The 24,654-nt window shown below is 41.7% G+C and overlaps 1 protein-coding gene across 7 annotated transcripts in view; it reads right to left on the minus strand.

Moving 5' to 3' along the window:
* The window catches only part of FAT3 (FAT atypical cadherin 3), a 555,353-nt gene that overhangs the window by 436,891 nt on the left and 93,808 nt on the right, over positions 1-24,654 (minus strand). The window contains exon 1 of one of the 7 annotated variants that reach the window (XM_075592532.1): positions 3,182-3,386. The exons of the other annotated variants lie outside the window; for them this stretch is intronic. The gene's annotated coding sequence lies outside the window, so the exon portion shown is untranslated. Of the gene's footprint in view, positions 1-3,181; positions 3,387-24,654 lie in introns of those variants that run through there. 7 annotated transcript variants of the gene reach the window in all.

Below are 24,654 nucleotides of genomic sequence, written 5' to 3' on the forward strand. Positions count from 1 at the left end.
AGATTTAAAAACTAAAAACAGCGTTGGAAAGGCCGGTATACTGCTGCTTTCAGATGCATTCTTCCTGTTACCATTTAATGGTAACATTTGGTTATACAAATCTGCAACATATAAGTCAATTACAAACAAGCGATGATAGTCATGATTATAGAATGTCTATCTTAAAAAAATGGATGTGTAAATACTGTGTGTTAAATGAAGAATTCACATTCTGACAGGCCTCTAAACAAACACGCTGAGCTGCGTAATCAAATGGAATATTTCTATAAACACCTCTTGCAAAAGTTGAGGTGTAAATGTGTCCTAACACATACACCATCATCAAATCCACAAGGCTGACACGCGTTAATGCCCATAAAGTTTAAGTGTACGTATACAAGACAATTCAGTAATCACTATTATAAATGTGTGCTCATAATAGCCATTAAACTTGGAGTTCTGTCTATCAAAGTCTCCCAGCTGCAACTTGCAGGGAAAAAAATCCTTCATGTTTATCAGATCGCAGAACCAATGGAGATCAATGAGTTTTTTTCTTTTGACAAATCTGCAGCAGCGTTTTGCAGTTTTTTCCTAGGTGTGATCAGTGAATTGGTAAATGTGCCCTGCAGTTTCAGGTATATGCAATAAATAAAATATCCCTTGTGGGTACATTTGCATATCTCAGACAGGTCTGCAAATCTGTCTTTCTCCATTTTCACTTAGCAGACAAGACTTCCACTGCAGCCAGGGATTCTGGGTAATGACATGCAAATGAGCACAATGTGTGACTCTTTACCTCTCATCCATTTTAACATGGACCCCTATGAGCTGATGCCTGCCGCATTACACAGCTTTTCAGCACAGCCTGGGTTTAAGAAGCGCATAGACAGAAAACCTCCTCATAAAAATACCACTTGTGGGGTATTTGCATGTCTCAGACACGTCTGCCATGCTGCCATTATCAGTAGCGGATTTCCCATGAGGCTGAGTAGGATGTAGCCTGGAGCAGCAATGTATTTCTTTTGGAGGGGGGAACAATTTGTTTGCGTCAGTTTGTGTGTTTCTTACCTTTTCTGTAGCAGGCCCTCTCCTGTAGCGTTGCATCGTCATGACAACGCAACATCACATGCCGCGTGACACGGGGTTGTTATGTGACGGATATCACACGCTGAGGAGGAGGGCCGCACCCCAGCCTCCAGAAAGGTAAGTCCGCCACTGCCCATTGTCGCTTAGTAAGGAGCGATCCCACTGTAGCCAGGTGTAATCAAGGCATTCAAATCATTTTGGTAGGGTGTGTTCTGTTATACTGGCCAATCAGGGCTCAGAGAGACAAGGAGGGTTTACTCAGAAATAGTGCTGTTTTTACTACATCACCACTGAACTGCAGCAGCAGGGAGAAAAATAACAGCACAAATATCTCAGTAAGCTTTATTTTCTTTAAAGAAAATGATGCTATGATAAACCTTTTAAAGCAAATATTTTGTTTGTAATTTTGCCTTAGCCTCATAATTTTGCTTTACATCTATATGCTATGGTTTTCCTTTGCTTTTTTTCATATATTTTTAATATGTTTTACCTGCTGTGAGTGCTAGTGCATGGTTTAAATAGTGTGGATTCTTTTTGCACGCTTATAATTATTGTAATGTATGGCTTTTTTACGTGCCATGTGCAATGAATGACTAATTCAAGGTCGTTAGAGGTTACTCTTGTAATAGGTAACAGCACGTTTTCGGATTTCGCTTACCTTTTCTGTACTTTGTTATTAGCTAACCAGAAATTACCTTTAAACACTTCACAATGTCTTCATTCAATACACAACTTAGAAAACTGAAAAGTTTTAAGAGAAGTTACCATCCTTTATATAACACATGTAGCAATACAACACAGCAGGTAAAAAGTTAGCACAACATTGTTTATGGGTCAATAATAATTTTTAAATAGCCAGTGAATTGCATAAATACATCCCGTGTACAGGGTATGTATTAATCTGCAATAGATAGGTTCATGCACAGATTCCTAAATGCATTATCCATGAGGTTACCCAGGACATATATTGTAATGTATTCTTTTTATTTATGTAAATCAGAGCCAGTGTGCACAGCACGCTACAGAAATATTATACAAAATATAACACAGGGAAAAAATAATAAAAATGAATACATACTGCAGTACACAAAAGTAGTCTTGGGGAGAAGAGGGTTTAGAGTGTAAATGAGTTTATAACTGAATGTTAAATGGCAGATTCAAAATAAGTGCAAAGATTGAACCCCTTTTTTTTTACCAAATAGAATGTAGATTACCAGTGAAAGAAAGGAAATCATATAAGTACAGTAGGTGAAAGAAATACTGAAAACGTACACCTGCCAGATGCACAGTATATGCAACTCACAGACTAAGACTGAATGGGTGCAAACACATCCTCCCAATTAAACAGGTCCCAGTGGAAACTGCTAATAGCTTTCGGCAGTGAGTAATGTAATCCTTGTAATATTCTGAAACCACTGGAAAATGCACTATGCTGAACTAACATGTTATTCACTTGGAAGTATTATTGGGGGGGGAGGGGGGATCTAATTACGTCAAATTAATCTGATGATGAAACAAGTAAGCATCGAAACGTCCTATCATCATAATAAACAAAGAAGAAATGTGCAACCTTCACGGGTGTTGATTCCAATGAACACATATGCTGAAAATGTAAATCACTCTGCTAACGTTAAAGGCAAGAAAAGAGAGATAGTTACGTATATATGGTACTGTCGGTGATTTAATATCCAGCATCTTTCAGAAAGCAATTATATATTCATAAAGCTGAAGTGCATCAGTGACTTTTAAATGAAGCTTCTGACAAACAGAGTTACTGTCAGAAAGAAGAGTGTACAGTATATATTTTTCCATGTGTTTTGCAAATCAAATTGGATACAAATGTGTGCTTTTTAATCTACAGGACCAGTATCTTCTTAATATATGCATGGGTGGACTAATGATGTACAACATGTGCTTGTGGATTATTTAAAAAAAAAAAAAAAAAAGAATATAAACACACACACACACTTAATTTTAAGAGAAAGTTCTTTTAAATAAAGAAAAGAACGTGCAGAATACACTACTGTATAAAATAAAGCTTAACTACAGCACATTGAGCCTGTATAAACACAGCATTACTAGCACAAGAACAAATACAAACATATACAAGTCTTACCTTTGTATTGAGAGTAAGTGCCAGAAAACAAGCTTAATTAACTCAGTGAGCATGGTTGCTGTACACATCCTCTATGGACCTCACTTGTGTTCCCAAAAGCACAGAGCATAAAAGCTAGAGCCCGCCTGCTCCATTCTTCAGTAACAGAGATATATGCTACCTAGGTAACCAGAAAAAAAATCTACCATGCTTATTTAGCTTTCTAGAACATTTTACTTGGATAAATGATTTTTTTTAAAAATGATAAATACTTATACACTGTACATGTCCCCCAGGTTGCACTGAACTTGACAGTGATCACAGAAAATAAGCTTTAAAAAAAAAAAAAAAAAGTTAGCATCACCTTGATCATGTGCTAAAGAAAAAAAAAATCTGAGGGGGGAAAGCAAATGTTAAGAGTTGGGGGAAGGGAAGCCTGGGAGGAGGAGGTGGGGAGGTTAGAGCTGGGATGTGACATACATACATATGGAAAGAGCATTGGAATAATGCTGTCAGGACAGCCAAGCTACTGCACTCTGGGGCAGCAGTTTTGCAAGGCTGGAATTCATAACCTTTAGAAGAAGAAGGGGAAAAAAGCGGCTAAAGAAGTAGATAGAAAAAAAAATGCAGTTTCCAAACACTGTGAGAATTCTGTCACCAGATTTGCACCACATAAAGAGAAGCCTTAATGTCTCCTGTACTTACATTCTCGGCAGCTCACAGACTTTGCTGAGAGGCACTTGTTCCCTTAGGTTCAGAATTCCAGCGGAACCACTTAACAGCACTGTTTGAGTCTTTACCAGGTCTTGGTGTGATCAGTGTAAGGTAAAAACAGCATTTTGTAAGCCTTAGGAAACAAAGAAAGACCTACAGTGCCAGTCTCAGCACTGTGAAGTCATTCTTCTCTCCTGACAAACAGAATCAAGCAAATGTATCCTGGTACAAAGAAGTATACAGTACAGCCCGGAGAGCTGATAACATTGCAGACAAAACTTGTAGTACTGTAATATAATATTTTGTCTCCCTCTATACCATCAATATTTTTTTTAAATTAATGTGAGATTTCTATTTGTGTTATAGCCATATAATGTCAGGAATGAGGACCAGTCACTGCTGGAGAGCACATTGTATAGTTTAATATGGGATGTTATATACTGTACTGTACATCCGATAATGATTATTACAACAATTTAGTTCACCTTTGAACATGTCCAAGATTAACTTGTGCGGTTATTATGAATGAATAACTTACAGTATACAACACACACAAATTAAGCATTTTTTAGAAGGTGTCAAATTGGGAAGGAAATTAAAATGATTAAAACGATTTTTAGAATAATTGGTTTGCAAGTTGGTCACATGAAACTGCCAGTTAATGTTTAACAGGCGGTCTCCGTGAAGAGAATACATGACTTGAAACAACTGTTTCAGAAACATGACTAACAGCTGAAACTTCACCCAACTCAAGTGATGTTCAGTAAAAGAAACTGAGAGGGGATCTCAAATTCCAAGACAGAAAATAAACAAGCAGTTAGGCTAAACTCAGCATTAGGCTTTCTAGGATTTCTTAAATGTTTAGAATATTTGCTGTTGATTTCTGCTTCTTTCAATGATTGTCATTCAATGTACAGTATGTCATTAACCTTATCAGTTCTTCCGGGGCCTTCCATTACAATGCATTGCAGGACCACTCTCAAAGTGACTGTAGCCTCTGCCTCCCCAAAGCAATTTCACCAGATGGTATCATTGCACAAAATCTATTGAATATTTAATAAATCAGGAGTTTCAGTGGAATAGAGAAAATCAGAGAAAAACAAGGAAATATTGTCAATTATGTCTATTCTGGTACGTACAAAAAATGTGTCACAATCATTTACATGCTCCATTGCTTTTCAGCTAAATTGTCTTCCAATCTAATAAAGTATTACAATAAACATACCCATTCCCAATGTATCAAGGTCTTTAATACACAGTGTGACCACAATCAGCAGCAAGGGCAATCAATGTTCACTGCCTCTGGTCAGGGATTGATGGCAGTGGGTCATAGATCAATAATTTACAACACAGGGAACTAGAACAGCAGACAAAAGATTTTTTGCCATCTCATGACCAAGACATTGCTTTTCCGCACAATATCTTCAGGGCATTCATGTAACGCCACGTCTGGTCTTCCCAATTTCAGTGCAGTGAAACAGTCCTTTACAGTAACCAGAAAGGTAAAGATTGGACCTCTAGCTATTCGCGTGAACGAAAACGTTACATTGAGTTTTTCATTTCAACGCACCTCTCCCCACCTTTAAACGCACGTTACAAACAGCACGATCCGCCACATTTATATTTGATCATAACTGCATTGTTTTTGCCCATAAATTGTTCTACTCAGAATGAAAAAAGATGGCACCAATGAGTAGTTATTTCTAATTTTGATATCGGAAGCGAACTATTTAATTTTGGCAGGACGCAGCTACAGATATGTTTTATGCCAACATGAACAATCCGAAACCTTTTACAAATAAATTGCACGCTGTATAATCTGCAGGATGAATTAGAGTTCAATTTGCTAAAAGTCTGCTGCACTAAGCAAGCCCTATGGGAGTACTAAACTAAATTCGGATGCTTGCTATAAACCACTGGAGAGAATATGTATGAAAGTAATACATTTTGCTCCTTCATGTGGTGCAACAATTTTCTATTGTGTCAACATGTATGAAACTTGGCATTTGAGAGACTTACATCTGAAGCTGATCTATTAAGTACAGAATTTATCATCATTGCAGAGTCAATAAATGCAACACTAACAAAGACTAAGCTCGATACAGCCATAAAATGCAATGCATCCCAATATAAAAAGGGTGGCCAACTGCAGTCCTCAGGGGCCACCAACAGGCCAGGTTTTCCCAATATCCCTGCTTCCACACAGTTGGCTCAGTCGAAGGCCGAGCCTCTGATTGAGCCACCTGTGCTGAAGCAGGGACATCCTCAAAAACTGACCTGTTGGTGGCGCTTGGGGACTGAAGTTGGCCCTCCCCTGCAATATAATATTGTGCGGAGACTTCCTTCCCTAAATGTTACTCTAATCCCAAATCACTCCTGGGACAAGCAGAAAAAAGTTGACATGAACTACTGTACGTTCTTAAATGGGCACGAAGGAAGACAACATGAACTTGACTCTCCATCCGCACAATGTGTGTAAATGGTTGTCAGTTTTGTAAGGTACTTTCTCTATATAATGTTTGAGCTAACCAAGATGCAAAGATTTTCCTAGTGTTTCAGGTACAGTATGTATTCAGGCACTCAGCAATAATCACAAATACTGCGGTGGTCATTTAGGTCGGACCTTTATGGCTCAGAGTAAGGTGCACCATGTTGAAAAACAGACTTAAATAGAGTTTACAATGCAATGCTTCATTAAAGCAGGGGGAGGTGAAGAACATGCGAATATGGATCGCCTTAGCCTGCTGTTTCTTACGTCCATACTGTGTCCAATGATAAAATGAATGATTATGCCGTAAAATCTGAGAACAATAGAGAAACCCAGACACGATAATAGAAACTGGCGAAATAGAACTTGACCTAGATGGTTTAATCTGAGCAATATTCCATTGCCATTCCAAAGGTTTCCCAATACTTAATTAAGCAGACGAGGTATACACATTTAGCTCAATAATGTTTGAAATTCTATATGCTTGTCTACTCCATACAAGGTGTGTATATATATATATACATAGTATACACATACACATAGTATATATATATTTATATATCTATATAAAGCGGAAAATAGCCGTGTTAGTCCAGTTGCGATAGTGCAGAATAAATGAGTTCTTCAGTATTATATATATATATATATATATCTTATACACCACAAGAAAAATGGTTGCCGTTTGATGTCTTCAAAGCTGCTTTTTTATTTATTTATTTTCAAATATGCTAGATGACCATCCAATTTACATTGATTAATTCTCACCTACCCTTCACTCCTTTTCTCTATGCCGCAAATGCGGAATATGACAATGACAATTTTTTTATAAATGTGTAAAAAAAACAAACAAAACAAAAACAATGAATATATTGTTAATGTCTATTGTTACACCTAACAAAACAGTGGCAAGTGTAGATATTCTGTAAATAATCGAATATGATATTGAGTGATAACTACATCACACTTAAAACATATTGTATCCAGGAAATGCACGGCTGTTGGAGGATTACGTGACCCCAGCTAGTCTCCTGGTGGCAGACTGTGCCATTATTCCGGCGACAATAGATATGAACCAGCTGTGTATTCCTCTGAATTATGGTAAAATATATCACAAGGGAGAATGCCAGACTGATGTTTTGGGCACTCCAACATAATGAGAAAAATCAGTACGGCTGGGGGAGGAGGTGGGAGAAGGTGGGAGAATGTGAAAAGGAAATAGGAGTAGACTGATGTCAAAACATTTTCCCAATGATGTAAACACATGGCATTTATTTTTTTCCAAAATGTCCTTGAGTAATGTATTACTGTTGCTGGCTCTTCAGGAACATTGACATTAATAAACCTTATTAAAAATGCAAGGTGAAGAACAGACACAAAGGGGATATTGTAGCTGTGCAAATGTGGACAAATCCTCTGGGGCAGAAGACAATTTGGGGTATATAACCCCCAGCAGTTATTAAAATGGTGTGTTTTAAATTATTCTACGTGCTCCAAATTAAACACATACAAAGTGCAAGCTTATTATTTTGCAGAAATGGACATTTGTATGCACATGTGAAGACAAATTTGTCTTTTCACCCTTCTGTGCATTAAATATGGAATGAATTCAAGTTCTTTTGATTACATTTTAAGTCTTAAGAATGCTTTTATCTGCATGGCCAATTGACTGAATCCTCTTTTAGAAATATGTTTAGAAATGAAAATCTGAAAATGATTTTGCGTTTCAACTTTTTTTTAGAGAACAGAATGCCTTTGTTTTATATGATACATAAGCACAAGTGTGCTGTATATGTTATTTTAAGTATAATTGGGCCCTTTTTTCCTATTGCCCCACAAAAGTTAAATAGTTACATAATAGATGAGGATTAAAAAAGACATACAGTATGTCCATCAAGTTCAACCTGTGCTAAATTTAGACCACAGATACTTATCTTATATGCGTATTTACAGTATTTTGATCCAGAGGAAGACACACACAAAAAAAACCCCCTAATAAATCATCCAATGATATTTTATAAGGAAAAATTAAATTCCTCCATAACTCCAAATAATGGCAATCAGATTTCTCCCTGGATCAATATCCGTCCCATGTTTATTTATTTGGTATATCCCTTTATACCTTTCTTTTCTAAAAAGATGTCCAACCTTTTTTGGGAAATATCTATTTTACCTGCCATCAGTCTCCATGGGTAATGCATTGCACATTTTAACAACCCTTACTGCAAAGAACCCTTTCCTTTGTTGCTGGTGAAAACTCCTGTCCTCAAACCTTAAAGGATGACCCCAAGTCCTTTGTACTGCCCGTGGGATGAATAGTTATTTTGAAAGCTCCTTGTATTGTCCCGGAATATATTTGTATATAGTTATCATTTCCCCTCTTAGACACCTCTTATCTAATGTAAATAAATCTAATTTAGCTAGCCTCTCCTCAAAGTCAGATTTTCCATCCTCTTTATTAATTTGGTGGCTATTCTCTGCACTTCTAGTTCCATAATGTCTTTTTAATGGAGTGGTGCCCCAAACTGTACTCCATATTCAAGGTGTGGTGTTACAAATGCTTTATAGAGAGGCATAATTATGCTTACTTCCCTTTCATCAATTCTCCATTTAATGCAAGATAAGATCTTGTTTGCCTTTGCAGCTACTGCATGACAGTGGGCACTATTGCCAAGCCTGCTGTCTACAAGCACTCTAAAATCCTTCTCCATCAAAGATTCACCTAATTTTTCCCCATTACATTTGTTATTCGCCTATTTATTCTTGTTTCCCAGATGCATAACCTTACATTTATCTGTATTAAACCTCATCTGCCATTTAGCTGCCCAAGTTTCCAGTCTATCCAAGTCCTTCTGGAGAGAAATTACATCCTGTTCTGATTTTACTACCTTTCACAATTTAGTGTCCTCCACTAAGATGGAGACTTTGCTCTTTATGCCAACCTCAAAGTCATTAATAAACAAGATAAAAAGTATGGGTCCCAGCACCGATCAATGAAGTACTCCACACACAACTTTAGCCCAACCTGAAAAAGTTCCATTTATGACAACTCTCTGTTGTCTATCCTTAAAATCAGTTTTCAATGCAGGACCAATTTCCTTTACTTTGTACACGAACCTTGTATGGAACCATATCAAAGCCTTTACAAAATCCAAGTAGACCACATCAACTGCATTACCCTGGTCTAAATTCCTACTTACCTCCTTAAAGAAACTAATAAGGCTATTTAGTAAGGGAAAGCACTGCGTTCCAAATAAAAAAAACAACTAATGGATGCTGGATTGCTAAAAAATCCCTTTATTGGAAAAACTGCTGCAACATGAACACAAACTGGGATCTTGAGAAGAACTTCTGACGTGTTTCGCGCATGCGTGCGCTTTGTCAAAGGGAGACCCTGCCTCGAAGAGCTTACAATCTGTGTGTGTTTGAACTGCTATTGTCTTTCACAGCTCCATTGTAATGTGCTACAGAATATATTGGCATCTTAGAAATAAATAATAATACCATGCAACTGTAAGCTCTTTTGTAGAAAGGCCTTATCATGCTGGTATTTTTATTTAATGCAATGACCGCAATACAGAAAGTTCTGAGCGCAGAATACAAAGTAATACATTGAACAGTAAATGTTACAAAGTTTAGTAGCTTCTTGAGTCCCAGATATAGGTCACTCTGCCAATTGTTTGAATATAAATGTGTATGTTTCTTAGAAAGAGCAAAGGATAATTGGAATAGAATTGAACATGAATGAGAAACTTTTGATTAACGGCCAAGGTTGCCAAAAGGAACACAGGGCCCTGGATTTCATCAAGGAGCCATATCCCAACAAGCCTTGTTGAGGAGGTGCTGTGAAGGTGCTTAGCCTGGGAAAAGCTTGATGAGCCAGGAAGCACATGGGAGCCCTGAGGGATTGAGTCGGCTTCTTTAGCAATACCCAGCCTGGGCCACCATTCCGGCTGTCCCCCTCTCAGAGGCCCTATTGGCAGAATTACTCCATAATGAGTTGATTTACAAGAGGAAAATATAACAATGGTATATTAGCACTTTGTCAAGTAAAATCACTTGAAAGGGAAAAAAAAAATCAAGCTAAAAAAGGGAAAGTGAAATACACTTCCAAAAATATGTCTGTGCACATAAAATAACTCTAGAAAGAACCAAAAACGTTTAATTTCAACATTTTGTGAAAGTGATTCCAAGGCATCATATTACAACAGATTTTATTCCTTCTCTGCTGAAGGCGCCAGTACCACATTAAAAAGCAATGAGTTGCTGGCAGTCTCAAGCAACCAAGGGGTTAACTGTCTATAGAGAAAAAATGTGTATCATATTGAAATCTTTTTTCTTTTTTTCCTCTCGCTTTGTTTAAATTCTCTTTACTGCTGTTGGGTCAGAAAATAGTCAGAATAATGACAGTATTTTTAGAATAGCTGCCACCTAGGGGCATTAGGCTTGTTTGAGAAAAACCAAGCTATTCTAACACATTGCTCCTGCCGTGCAGCTTTATGGGAAATCATTTTTCCAAAAGGTTCACAGGCCGGAGATCTGAAGTCAAAGCAGATCCACCTGTATTGACATATTTTGTCTTAATGAGGACAAAAAGGAAAATGCTGTCTGCAATTAACATGACCGAGTTCAGCTGTTACATTTCACTGAATGTTAAGCTTTAATGCCACAGCAAATTCTCCAGAAATGCTAACTAGTAAACGGTGTCAAAGCTGACATTGATTAGAAGGTAGTTTTTGACGCAGAGAAAGAGTGAATGTGAAATGGAAAGGACTCACTTTGTGGTGTAAAAAAAGAAGACGCTTGAGTGGTGTACAGTAGTCTGTGTGTTTGTATATATTCTGCTGCTCAGAACTCTTATAGAGGGGCTCTTCGTTTTGGTTTATGACTAAGGTTGCCAAGTGGCTTCTCCAACAATACTGGACACAATATTTAAAGGTGCAATGTGCTCGAGACACACACACCCACACACCCCTCTCTCCTCCATGAGGCTTCTGACACCTCCTCCTGATTGGCTGCTGCTGCGTAATGCAGCCAATCAAGATGGAGGAAGCTGCCCAGCCCCTTAGCAATAGCCCTGCTCAGGGAAATCCCGCGGTCCCCCAAGCCGATCAGGTCACTGCATCCAGAGCGGTAATACCAGACACATACATGTCCAGTATTACCTCTAATTTTTTATGGGACATAGTGTCCAAATACAAGACAGTCCAGTTGAATGCTGAACACCTGGCAACCCTATTTATGACAGGTGATGAGCAATGTATATTTCATTAATAAATCAAGTTAAAAAAAAACGTTCCTTTTTTTTTTAACAGATTCTAGCAATATATTGTGTTGCACATGTCCTGCTAAGGAAGGGTTACAATATGCTGCATTGTAAAATCAAATCTTGCCTCCCTCTAGTCACAGTTTAGACAGATGTGTATCTCTGTATATAATTCACTGTCATTCCCTCATTGTTTCTTCTTGCAAAGTTGTTCTGAAAAGGTCACGTTCGGCATATCTGCTGATACATAGCAGGAGGTGCAAAAGATTGTGCTCCTCCCAAGCTGGTTGGGAAAAGGCATGTTTTGTGCATAATTAACACTGCTAATAGGAGACACAAATGGAATCCGCAAAAACTACTTAAACTATTTCAATTATATATTGCTTACCTTTTTTTCAATGATTGATTGCGGGGAAGGTGTGCATTAAAACCAGCCACTAAAACATCATACCTAATCAATATATACGAGTTTCAGACCATAACCATAACTGAAGAAGACAACAAAATGACATGCTCATAATCCTCTGCCCTTAACCTCTTTGTTGCCAGGAGGCCCAGTGCTGAAGGTACTGTGACTGATTGTGTAGCAATAGTGTGACAGTGATGCGTTCCCCATTGATGCAGATGGATAAGGAGGGTTTAGTCCCCTAAAAAATGGGTAATATGCAATGATGATCATTGAGTGTCATTACTGGATAAGTTCCCATTACTCTAAATTTCCCCCCTCATTTTTTTTTACTCCCATTTTTTTTTACCCCCATTTTTTTTTTACCCCATTTTTTTTTACAGGGTGGTAAACAGGGATTTTCCTTGTTCCCGAGATACTTACAGGTGAAGTTACTGAGTTTAAATCTTTTTCAGGGGAAACAAAATGGCTGCCAAATCTGGGGGGCTACAGGAAGCTGCAACATCATCAGTTGTGGCTGAAAATAGTGTGGTTCAGCTCTGGGAGACCTCCCGGTTCCAATCCAGTAAATCAATATGGAGGTTAATTATGGTGGATTTCTCCTTTAGGACCACCGATACGCTGCACGTGTGATGCGCAGCAAACATCACAAGTGCACTAAAAGGGTTTAAATGTATGGGGTCGATCCTCAGAAGTGCGCTAAACGAGGGCAAATAGCGTTGCGTATTTGGAAATGGGCATTATTTTCCCTTACTTAAACGGGAATATTCAAAACTAAACATATGTATAAAGTCCGTTAGCAAAACCCCCATCATTACGTTACCTGCATTTTCCAATACACCGCACATGCGCATTGATCAAACTTTAAGGCGCATAATTAAGGTAGCGTTATTAACAGAGTTATAATATTATGATGTTATAATATTAGAAATGTATCATTTTTACACATAAATGAAAAAGTTAATTATATGGTATATCATGTAATAATGCCTGTATCAATTATAGTTGTACAATAATGTACATCCAAACATACCTCAACAATAATCATTTATATTTAAGTAATATTAATGTACAATTAAAATAAATTAAGGATATCCATCATTTATATATGATAATGAGCTATAATATATATCTATGTATGACACATGTAACCTTTTGTAATGAAAGACCTACATCCTATACTCATTAAATAGCTTTTAGGCTATGCCCAGAAATAACTCAATGATAATCTGAGTAAGGGCAGCGCTATTATCATGTGCTAACATTAAGGTCTGAGGATCTCCGATGCTAGGTAAACTGCTCATTACCATATGATTTGCATATGAGTAAGCCTAAGGTTCATTAAAATGTATGGATGTGTTATTGTTAAGGAAAACTCCAGGACATCGTAGCACTACGCACCTTTAGGGATACGCGTTACGGATATGGATATGTTAAATTGAGATAACAGAACATTAAAAAATGTGTGACCTTCTGAGGATCTGCCCCTACAGGCTGCGAAGATGCTTCCCCATGCTGGACATGATTTGATTCCCATACTGTTGAATGGAACATGAAGTTGAGCCAACATCACAGGGCACTCAAAGGGTTAAATTAACCCTTCCAATTGTATAAATACGCCATATTTTTCTCCCTTTCAGTATGAAAGATAGAGAAACAAGCGGTTTTTCAGTTATCACCCTTGCTTTAAACCAGGTGTGGGAAACTCCAGTCCTCAAGGGCCACCAACAGGTCAGGTTCTCAGGATATTCCTGCTTCAGCACAGGTGGCTCAATCAGTGGCTGTCTTTGATTGCACCACCTGTGCTGAAGCAGGGATATCCTGAAAACCTGACCTGTTGGTGGCCCTTGAGGACTGGAGTTGCCCACCCCCTGGTTTAAACCTTCAGTATATTTGAATAGTGTTTGGCTATGGTGAATTACAAATAAAACAGTCAAGTTTTACGAGCACTGCAGAGGTTAAGTGACCAGGATAGATCGTTACTATAGTATATTCCTCGCTCTGTTAATTTGGTGGAGCAACGGGTTTTTTAGCCAAATGTTTTCTACTACAGTATATTCCAGCGGTGCTCAACCTCAGTCCTCAAGTCCCCGTCCCCCAGAACAGGTCAGGTTTTCAGGATATCCCAGCTTCAGCACAGGTGGCTCAATCCGAGGCTCAGTAGACTGAGCCTCGGATTGAACCACCTATGCTGACGCAGGGACTGATTGAGCCACCTGTGCTGAAGCAGCGATATCCTGAAAACCTGACCAGTTTGGGGGGCTTGAGGACTGGAGTTAAGCTCCCCTGCGTTATTAGATAGTGCTCCAGTGAACCAAAACACCATTACTTTTGTAGGAAACAGGAATCCAGGAGACAAAGTATGAAAACAGCTGAATGATGGAATTCTGACACACAATATTACACTCTTGTATTAACATTTTGTAGGAATTTTGGATACACACACATATGCACATACTTTTTCAAAAGAGCACAACCTGGCAGGATTCAAACCTCTCATCCTACAGTAAATCTGGACATTTTGAAGATCGCCCACAATATTCCCTTAAGCCTGTGTATTGCGGCAGGTATTAATAGCAAATTGATATCAAGAAACAGTACCTGCTGCTTTTGCTAGAAGGGATTTCATCTTAAATACACTCAGACGCATCTGGTTACCGTGACAACGTCAAACCGTTTACAAAATGATTTTAAGCTAATGGTTGAAGAATTACAGCAATATAACATTAGCACATCGAATTTCGTGAACACCAGCAAAATTTCAAGCACTTTGCATGATTTTTACCATTTGCAGCACTTTAACATGTTACCTCTTTCAAGATAGGAATTTATAGGAAAATGACTCACAATAGGTTATATAATGGATACCGTTCTCTTTACTGACCGCAATAAGAAAACTGCTTTTTCTTTCTGTATGAAGGAAGTATTTTACTTTGTATAATTTAATGAACGGTAAAAGTGTCATTAGATATGGAGATATACATACACTTAATGTTGTGGATGCTTATACAGCATGGTAATGGAACGTGATGTAGCATTTTTGTTATGAAAAATAAAGAAAAATATGTTTTTATCTTCATCCTTCATAAATAAACCCTTGAACTTTAAGGTACCAATCGAAAGCATCATGAGGTATTTATCTCTCATGCCATCTTAAACCTCATGTAGATATTTAGTTTAAAAAGTTACGAAACACATATAATGCAATATAAAATACTCAAAATATGAGTGCACAACATATGACGCTAAATGAAGAAAAATTTGAAATGTTGTTTATGCTCATAAAACGTGTTATGTAAATCTGATAATTCGGTTTACAACAATCAACATTTAATAAGCAGCTCGAGATTTTTACAACTAGACAGTTGAAATTACAAATTTCTTGGGAGCAGAGGACACCGCAAACGTTGTTATACTGTTCGAAATCAATGTCAAATCAATGCCGTGAACATGATCAATTCTGTTTTCTGTGGCCTGATTATATAGTTAGTATTTTGCTGGATTAACTATTGCTAAGAAAGGCATTCATTGTTACATTAATGTAGATAATTGATCATCATACTTATATTAAGCCACAAGACTGATCTCGTAATTAACTGGGGCTCAGCTTCTAATAGGGACACTTGTTATTTATTTTTGGCAGGAGGAAGCAAGTTGATAGAAATTAAACACAATGCATTAACCAGAGGATCCGAGAACATATTTCTAGTGGATATTACCTTATGAATAACAAATGCAGAAAAATAGCACAATGGATCCTTAAATGGAGGCTCATCTGTTCAATGAAGCATTCAATTAGTCCTGGATGACCACTGCTCACTTACAACAGTATGCTCTTCTATACAGTATGCTAATATAAAACACACCAACCAATACACTCAAATGTACTCCTTGTTTCTGATATTCTACCCGCATGCTGACTAGATTGTGAGCTCTTCAATGCACTTGTCCCTTCCTGTAGTATTACAATCCCTGTATTGTGATTGCATTGTAAAGCGCTGTCTTCTAAAAATAAAAACAAGCATACTGTACATGCATACATATATTAGGCAACAATATTTTTGAATCTGCAATTGTACTGTACTAACCTTCTATGTGATCAACATGAAAATTGTTAGTTTAGTAGATTATTTGAAGACACCACTGCATTGGGAAGAACTATGTAGTAGGTTTGGTAATAGATCAGTGGAAACAGCACAGCACATCCCAGTGGGGACGATGGCAGTCGAAGTCGGCAGCGGAGATGCATGGATACGGGAGCTGCAGGAGGAGGCGATGCGGTGTGGTTGTGTTCTCGGCGGTGTGGCAGGGATTTCGGCCTGGGGAGGTCGTCCGGCGGCAGTCGGGCGGTGGCAGGTAGAGAGGGGCAGATTTCATGTGGAGCATTTGAGCGTTTCTTTTGGCCTCAGATTTCCACGGATCAGTCTCGGATGGGGCGATCTGTCGTTCTGAGTTTTTATTTGGCGGTCCGGTCCATGGTGTTCCAGGATCCGTTGCTGGATTTTTCACCAGGGGGAATCCTCTGGCGGATCGCAGATTCTGCCGGTGGATTGTGGAATCTGTGGTTTGAATTCTTAGAAATCTGTGCAGATTGTATCCAATGGTTTTTGTTTAAATCCGCACGAACTCGAACTTAAACAATTCATCAATGAATTTTGCACCGCAGAACAGATTTTGAAGGGAAAGTTTGGGAAATTTGTGGAAATTAATTCTGACAGTTTCACCCATCCCCAGCAGCAGGGCAGGCCCCAGCAGTGGCACATGCCTTGGCTGAGGCCTGGAGTTGTCAGGGTAACACCTGAGATGAGCAGGAAGAGGCTGCAGCACAAGGAGGAGCGGGGTGTGGTTTTGCACTAATGTTGCCCCCAGCACGTGTTGTCATGAGGTGCAGGCCTGATTAGGCTGATGCCATCAGGGCAGGACAGGAGGGCAGATGGGTCTGATGTGTGTGGGAGGTTACTGGAGAGTTTCAGGAGCTCATGGCCCGTTTTGGGGTTTCTTTGGCTAGGGACAAAACGGAGGGCCCAGTGGTGTGCATTAGCTGCCTGGGAATTTAAATTGATATAGTGAGGATGGAGTACCGTCTCACGGTCAAGATGCTGGTGGAACTGAAGGCTTTGGTGAAGGAATTTTTCAAACTTAAGAAGGTCACACTGAGGTGGTTCCAGTACCTGCTGGGCCACCTCAACTTCACGACCAGGATCCTCCCAATGGGAATGGTCTTCGGTAGGCTACTGGTGTTTGCAATGGCGGGGTAAGCAAGTAAAGGGGGACCATTGAGTGTTTGACATCTTCCTCGGGCAATACAATGTTTGTATGTCTGCTGGCTTGGCAAGGAGTGGTGGAGAGCGGGAAGATAGGGCTCTTTACAGATGTGCAGGATCCGTGTGTTTTGGGGCATTTTTTCAGGGCCAACATTTATGGGGAACTTAATGTTCTTAGAGCTCTTTCTACTGGTGGTGGCGGTGGAGCTATGGGGGACGGAGCTTGCCAACAGGGAAGTCATCTTCCAGATGGACAACATGGGCGTGATGGCGGTCATGAATGGGCTATCTGCCTTATCTCCGGTAGTGGTCAGGTTGCTGGTCCTGAAATGCCTGGATCAGAATTGAGTATATGGTTCAAGGCAAGGCATGTCCTGGGGTTGGAGAACAAGGTAGCAGATGCCCTTTCTCGATTTCAGTTTGCAGAGTTCCTGAAGTTGGTTCACCAAATGGCCACGACGGGGGAACCCTGCCCACAGAGGCTGTGACAGAAAGCAGTACAGGAGTGATGGAGCTGGTGAGGGCTTCTGTAACCCCGGGTACGTGGTCAGATTACACCAGGGCTTCGGAAGAATGGTGGGCAAGGTTAAGTAAGCACTTGGAAGAAAATAGGATAAATGGGAGAAGTTTGGCTGTGTGAGGACTCGTATGTTCACTGGGCAGGGAAGCGAGCTGAGCATAAACCAGGAGGAAGGCAGTTGGGTGTAAGGGCAGACTTGGCCAGGATGTTGTGGGATGGCAATAGGGGCATATGTTGGGACCATCTACTTCCCGAGTTATTGCGTAGACAGATGGGAAGGGCCCCATCTGATCTAATTTTGCTGCATGTAGGGGTGAACGACTTGGCATCGGTCCAATCGTTAGACTTAATGAGCACATAGCGCAGTTAGTGGCGAGATTTAGGCCTATTTTGTTGGTTTGGTCAGCGGTTTCTCTTAGATTACGTTGGTGTGGGGATAGAAATGACGCAGCAGTAGACAAATCAAGGAAGAAAGTGAATAAGGCAATGGCAGCATTTGTGCTGCATTTAGGGGGGATTGCGATAAGGCATGTGGACCTTGAAGGAGGGCTGAAAGGCTTGTTTAGGGAGGATAAAGTTCACCTCATAAAGGGAATGATATCCTGATTTTAGCGTGGCAGGGCACACTGGAAAAGGCAGTGAGGCTCATGGCGGCTTGCACAACCAGTTGAAGCCTCGGTAAATGATATTGCTGGTGGCAGGAGTAATGTTTCACCTGGGGGGGGAGGGGAGGAAGGATGTGGCAGCTTAGTCATTATTGGCTCCTACCTCGATACCATTCCAGGCTTAGGCGGTCGCAACAGCAAAACCGAATGCTTTCAAAACACATAAAAGCTAATAACTTGATAGCAAGCTTTGTGGCATGCAGATCTTTTTAGGCATTGTGAGGTAGTCTTCTCCCCTTCCAGTCACGTCTTGGGGGCCCATCTGCGACCACTACACCAAGCGATCATGTGGTGTAGCTCAAGGAGATCAGCGACACTCACGTACCGCTGGTCTTCTGGAAGTCAAGGGGTTAAACTGACAGGTACTAACATATGTAAGCGTCTAGTGCAAAGACTGAAATTAGATTTATGTCATTGTTTTGCAGCATCTCTTAAAATAAAATAAATCCGCGTACTCCTCACTGGAAGGGTTACCCACCCATTGCTTCATTAGTTGTTGTGCGGTCCTTTAGAAGGACAGGCATTTTATCTTTTTTTTTTTTTTGAACATGGCAAGTTTTGTAGTTTACAGCAATTGAGCAAATGTAAACTATTTCAGATTTGCTGACGGTGGTGGAAAGCAACGGCCATTATTCTTCTTTCCATGATCTGCTAGAAAAAGATAGATAAGTAATATATTTGGCCGTTACCCTTGATCCAGGATAGTCAATTGGAGTCAGGGTGTGCACAGAATTTACAGTCAGGAAATGTTGAGCCTGTCAAATGTCACAGATGACTACTGTACAAATAAAGTACTCCGAGCAGTGGATTATCACTTTATATAATATGATGAATAGGATGTGGTGGTAACAATCTATTCTGGCTCATTACTTGATTCTTATATAGCAGTAGACATAGAAGAATAACTTCATTCTGATGAAGTGTTTGGGTCCACAAATAAACATCAGAAGAAGAGATAAAACAAAGACATATTAGCCTATGGTAACAAAAAAGGAAGAATCCTCAAGGGCAAAAAAAAAAAAAGTAAAAAAATGTGTGTGTGCGCAACACTCCAGCTGTGTGCGGCCCCACCACAAAGATATCAAGAAATAAACATCAGGAAGAGGAGGCAGCACTCCTAGATAGACTCACGGTTTCTAGATAACCTGAAAGGAATCTCTTGAATCCAGAATTGTGTATTGTAGTGCCATTTATTGAGAGCACGCTCAAGAAGAACAACATTTCAGGCTTCCCATCAAGTAGACGAGTCATCCCAGCTCCCCCACCCCAAAAAAACACCGTACCAATTATTTCACTCTTTAAAAGGAGCAATTCATGCATTTTTTTCATTTATTATTTTTTTTAACATACTGTAAGATTGAAGCAGGGGTTCTCCAGAGCTGAACCCCATTCATTTCATCACCGGGGAACCCCTGCTTCCTTAGATACCTCTGAAGGGGTTGCTGACATCTTGGCAAAGTTTCAAGCTCTCGGTCATGTGGGCCAATAGGAAGCCGTACCTGAAGACATCGCGGCTTCCTATTGGCCGGAGGGATGCAGGAGATTTGAAAAGCTGCCATTATGTGATCACTGCTAGCTGAGCCGGAGCTGCTACCAGCACCCCTACGGATGTCTGTATCTCCAGGGGCAGGGGGTCCCCGGAGCGGAAATGAATGAGGTTCAGCTTCGGAGAACCCCTGCTTCAAACCTGCTGTATGTTATATCTTTTTTTTTTTAAAGCAGCACATGGATTGCCACTTTATACTATTATGCCATAAGGCCAGAATGTGCCACGGACTCCAGGTCTTCTGTTATTTATTTTAATTATTCCATGAAATTACCCACAATGTAAAAAATAAATACTTGAATACTTGGTAAAAGGCTTGCAATAGGTAAGAAAACTGCATTCCTCTGCCATTTCACATTTACATTCCCTTTAATATATTCAGCTTTGTTTTTAAAACAAAATCGAGGAATGCCTCTGGACTTTCTTTTATTGATTGCAATTTGCTTAAATCAAAACCCTGAAATAAAATTCTTGAAACTGGCTCCTTCAATAAAGATATAATAGCCTTTAAAAGTAAAAACAAAATGTGTATTTGTGTTCTGGGAAAAATAAATAGTGATGTATTTTTAAGGGGTCCTGTAAAAATTGAACCGTACCATTAATAATTATCCCCCACTTTTTGCTGCTGGGTTTTACTACTCAATGAGGATGCCTTGAGAGGGGGCTCGCGCGAGCGTCCGCAGGCATGTGGAGGCGCTGGAGTTTTCAGCCGAGCGCCAAGCTGTTTTTCAGCGCGCTGTCGGCTGAAAACATCCAATGAGAGCGGAGCTGCGTCAACGTCATGGCGCCGTGACGACGACGTCAGTGCGTCGCGGGCGATTGGCCCAGCGACGTAACTGCCCCGCCTCCCTCAGTCTCCCCCCGCCTCCGATCGCGGACGCTGGCTCGCCTGCATGGGCATGAAATCGCCCAGATTTCAGCAGGCGAGCCTCAGCGTCAGCGCGGCTCGGAAATCCCCACCCCTCTATGGCCCGGACCTTAGGTCTGCTCTGAATTTCAAAGGGACTTACTTGGGGCGGGGTCCATCCTGGAGATATTATCCATTTGACTGACCTTTGCGGAGGTGAAAAGTGGGAGCGCTTGCTAGCATCAGTATTAACCCTTGTCCCGTATGCAGGCCTCGTGCTAGCTGAGTATCGTACGTGGCAGTCACCTATCTTTAGAGGCAATCCAAGTGAGCGTTTGTTTTTTGTTTTTTTAACATCGGGTTTAAGCAGGGGGTCTCCGGAGGTGAACCCCATTCTGTTCAGCTCCGGGGACCCTTTGCTTGTGGAGAAGCAGAATTCTGAAAGCGGTGCCGGAATCTCGGAAAAGTTTATCGCTCCTTGGTCACGTGGGCCAATAGGAAGCAGCACCGGATGACATCACAGAGTTTTGAAATGCGGCCAATAGGTGATCCTTGCTAGGGGTTCAATGGGGTTCAGCTCCGGAGACCCCGATTTAATCCTATGCAAAAAAATTTTTTTTACATGCGTCCACTTGGATTATCTCTTTAATTTATGAAATATACTACTACAATTAGTTCACTTTAGTTCTAGGTGTGACTTTTTTAGACATGTCAACTACTGTACATTAGTTCACATTATTTGAGTAAACATGAGTATGTAACGGGTATTCCCCCTACCCCAATCGCAGATAGAGTGCATGTGAGGGGGAACCTATGTGTTACCAGGTGTGGTGCGTATACCTGTAGGTTCACAAGAGGCCTGAGCCTCCGCTTGCTGGGAACCTGGGGTGAATCCTCTGGAACGATCTGGTTTACAGCACCTCCACCTGTGTAGGATTCTAGGAGTGTAGAAGGTTGCCTACACAGGACCCACATACACATTAAGTACATACACCGAAGTATATATATGAACAGTTTACTGCATATGCAACATAACTATAACTTAATATGTGTATCCCCTTTCTGACTAGGAGTACCACTGGCCAACACGTCACGCAGGACGCAACTCTCCACCGTGTCCAATGTCCCACCACCATACAGTGCCCACAATAATTGGGTGCTCGGCACCAGCGTCCAAGTGTCCTGGATCCCCACGCAGATGTGTAGCAGCGCTACTCACGTGTGTATAGTATATAGGTGTATTGTTGGTGCACTTATGAAGGTACCTGCCGAATGCTCCTGCACTCGGGCCTGCAGACAACTTCGAAAAGGATCCACCGCTCAGTGATCCCGTCTGCGATATCCTGCCTTTCCTAGCATGAGGATCTGTCAGGGGCGATCCCACCCTGGAGATAGTCCTTATCTCTTTGTAGCGTAGGCTTGAGCCCAAGCCTCTTCGCGGGGAGCGCAGCATCCGCTGTGTCCCTTACTGACAATATCAATAATGGGGCAAAGTCCCTTACCTAGGGCCTGTCCCTGCAGCACAACAAACTGTAATGTGGCTCAGGACCTGACTGGGGCCTAGGGGGCTGCTGGCCTACTGCAGTGGGTCACAGACCCCTGCACTCACCTCCTACCCCTAGTTCTTCCTGGTCCCGACAGCTCGCGTGGGTTCAGCGCGCGAAAATGTATCTATCCCCCAGAGCAGGGAGATACTCCAGCCCTATTGGCTCCCTGGCGTCATGTGGGGCGCTCCCGAGGCTCATGGGACTTGTAGTCCCGTCCAAGATCCTTCCCTGGTAGGCTAGTGCTTCGCGGGCTGTACTCGCGCATGCGCAACTTGTAAGGGCCGCCGGAGCTCCACTGTGCATGCGCGACTTCACGCAAGATGGCGACGCCCTACATTGGAGCCGCCGGGAGTCTCCGGCTATGCGCACACCCTTCGCAACCACCAGCTGTCCTCCCGCACCTCCAACAACCGCCTCACGCACACCGGAGGCGCACACATGCTCCCGCACCTCCCAGTGAGTACCACCAGACGGGAATTCTGACCCGCAGAGGGGGACCTGGCTACAAGTAGAATAGGCGTGTACTTTTATCTTACCTTGAATCTCAACTATTCCATTGAGATCCACATTCTGAGAGATGAGCTGTTATTTTAGGGAGGGAAATGAGTCTGACAAACCGTACCTAAGGCTAGGTCCCAGCTGCAGCCGGCGGCGCGCAACCGCGTGCGCGCCTCTCACCAGCCCCCTACCTCCTCCCTAGCTGTTCCTGGTGATTCCTCGCTTCCTGGCTCACTGCATACTGTGACACGTCAGCCAGCAGGGGATACAACTGGATTATGTTCCCGTGCGGTGACGCGTCACATGGTGCGCCAGGGAGCAAATGGGAGAGGTGGGTCGCTCCCGCCCTGCCCCGCCCATCACCTCGTCCACTTGCAGGTCCACTTTGAAACTTTTAAACCAATTCACATGCTTGATCGCCTCCCTGCTCCTCCTCTTCAGCTTCTTGAGCCCGGTGATCTCTTTGATCTTCAGTGGCTTTTCCACGGCCCCTCGTGCAGCATTTACAGGTTTTTCCATTTCTGCTAGTGCACTTCTGCTATACTGCGCTGTGCAGCTGCAATGGGAGCCGTGTGCAGTATTTAGTATTAGCATTTACAGTATTTACAAAACAAATGCAAAGAGTCAATATTAATACTTTAATGTCCTTTTAAAATGCAGTTATGGTTCACAGTGCTTCAGCATCACAGCCAATGTTTTAATGCTGTGAGCTGTTCCGTCATGGCCACGCCCACCCGACCCATTTTGGCCACGCCCCACGCCTTAAAAAAAATCTCCCTACAGACCGCAGTGAAGCTACATGCACGCGCCACCAGGACGCATGGCGGACGTGCAGGCGCGTGCAGCGGGACCTCAGCCTTAGGCTTTGTCCCCGCTGGCGCTAAGCGCACTCATGCTTGGAGAGCTCTCCCTGCATGAGTGCCAGATGTCCTTAAAATTTTCGCAAGCTCAGTGCGCTAGAAAGTTTTACAAAATTGTTTACCTAAGCGCCGAGCGCCGGTGAGCATGTGTGCCCGTGCATCGCGAGCAGGGGCTTGCATATATATATTTGCAAGTCCCCTCGCTAAGCACTGCACGCTCAGCGTGACAGCGGGAGGCGGTGACATCCGACCTGAGCATGACCAATCATGAGACAGACCTGGTGCCCTCCTCCTGGCTGTACTTAAGGGCAGTGCTGCCCAAAATTCGGTAGTACCTCTACCCACTTGAGAGGGGCCGGCCACACCACCAAGAGCCTGACTATTGGGCCTACTCTGGTCCTCTTCCCTCCGGGGGAGAGTGAGTGTGTACAATACCTCTGCCTCTGCTAGAGGGGCAGGGAAGAGCTGGGACTGCTGCGGGTGCCCTTGGCCTGTAGTGAAGGTCCAGGGACCATCCTTCAGTGATAGCTGAGAGTTGCTGTATTGCCGTGTACTGTGCTGCACAGAGAGAGAATAAACCGTTCCTGTTATTATACCTCCTGTCTGGTGTGTGATCTTACTGGGGGAGATGTAATCGGTTCTACCGTGGGAGATCATCGTCAGTTCCCTGGAGCCTACGGCAGATGGAGGTGCTGCACTGCTAAAGAATATGTAGAGTATGAACCCCAGAAGCCTAGTCCTGTATCCCCACTACCACTGGTGGACGACTCTGCCCTCCTGTTACAGCAGATATCATGCACCACATACGTAGTAAAGTTTTAAAGAGCGTCTGATTTACCATTGTGCTGCATTCACAATATTGTTCTTATTCATATT

The sequence above is a fragment of the Ascaphus truei genome, chromosome 3 (assembly GCF_040206685.1).
Source record: "Ascaphus truei isolate aAscTru1 chromosome 3, aAscTru1.hap1, whole genome shotgun sequence".
NCBI classification, from domain to species: Eukaryota; Metazoa; Chordata; class Amphibia; order Anura; family Ascaphidae; genus Ascaphus; species Ascaphus truei.